The sequence below is a fragment of the Schistocerca cancellata genome, chromosome 5 (assembly GCF_023864275.1).
Source record: "Schistocerca cancellata isolate TAMUIC-IGC-003103 chromosome 5, iqSchCanc2.1, whole genome shotgun sequence".
NCBI lineage: Eukaryota > Metazoa > Arthropoda > Insecta > Orthoptera > Acrididae > Schistocerca > Schistocerca cancellata.
This window is the reverse complement of record NC_064630.1, coordinates 30702544-30704139: the sequence shown is the minus strand read 5'-3', so window position 1 is coordinate 30704139 and position 1596 is coordinate 30702544.

The following is a 1596-nucleotide window of genomic DNA, read 5'->3' as shown; positions in this document are numbered from 1 at the left end:
GTAGAGAAACAGCTTGAAGATGGTTCGGTGAATCCTGCAATTCCCCTTTCAAAAAGAAATTATATTTTGTGTAAAAATATGTGTAAAACATTTTGCGATCAAAGACTCAATGTTCGTATATGTGTTATCTGTGTAATAAAGGACGGAGCTGCCTTCAAACTTTTTAAAGAGCAGAAGACAGGAGAAGTCTGGCTGTCGTCCTGTTTTTAGCCTCCATAATGTAAGCATTGTGAGCTGTCACAATATACTGACTTATTTTGAATTACTTAAGTGCTGTTTATTGTTAATCCTCCAGTCTACGTTTTTAACTTCATTATTCATTGTATTATTAGTTTCATTTTTCAGCATTTCTAGCGGGAAATACGCAGCACTTCGTTGTGGCACCGATTCGCCATTGTCGTGATAGCAGTACTAATTTGCAATGTCCATTCTTACTCATTGCATGTGCAGAATCTGCAGTCATTCAGAAAAGATATTCGAGTTTTTTCAAGCAATCATACAACATAGAGCTAATATGGGGTATGCAAATTATGTTTTCTAAAATTCAATCAGTCCACATAATCTGTTGTGCTGCTCCTAATGCCAATCTTGGATCGCAATCTTCATTATGGTAACAAAATTCTTAATGGAGATGGAAGCCAGCTCATGACCCTATGCCAGGCACTTAACTGTGAATTGTAGAATAGTCATGTAGTGGGAGAATTACTGAATGTTGTAAGGAGAAATATAAGAGTATTTTTCGACCAGCATCAACAAGTAATGAAATATGAATACCAACCCAGTACTGAACCTAATGAACCACATAACATGGAGTTCTACGCTATTCCTATTGAAAGAGGGAGAGAGAAATTAAAGAGTTAGACAATATGGACAGATGGTGTGTAATAGAATGGAGTCAAAATGAGAATAATAATAAGCCAATGGAAGTGGTAGGGAAACGAGATGGAAGAGTCCAGTTAGTGAGCACTGCTATAATTCTAAATATCCTTGGACACAGAGAACGACAAGCCATAGACTGTGGGCGAAATTATACAGAAATTTAATGGAGTGAAATAGAAGACCACCTTAAATCCTAGAAATGGTTATTCGCAAGTGCCCTTAACCAAAGATGGTAGAAAATATTCTGCATTTCTTTTTGATGGTAAATGCTATCAATTCAAGGTTATACCATATGGATTAAAGGTGTCCGTATCTGAGTTTATTAAGGCACTTGACCAAGAATTAAGTAAAGAAGTGAGTTGTAGATGTAGATGAATACTGATTGCAATGGAAATGTGGGAAGATCACTGTGAGATACTGGACTTGATGTTTCAAACCTTAATAAGTGTTAAACAAAATCGCAAGTCCAGTTGTATCGCACTGATTGTGTTCTTTATCAACTAACGAATCCCCAATCTTAAAGTGATAGCTTCTGCAAATCATCTTGCTTGACACCCTATGTACACATTCTATGTGCTTGGAAGGAGAAGAGAGTGTTACAATTTAGCGATACATTTGTGGATCCTGTCATCACACAATCCTCAGAAATGGCGATTCTCCAGAATTAACTAATGGTGTCAGCATTTATGTAGATGTGTCTCATATAGAAAGTAGGAC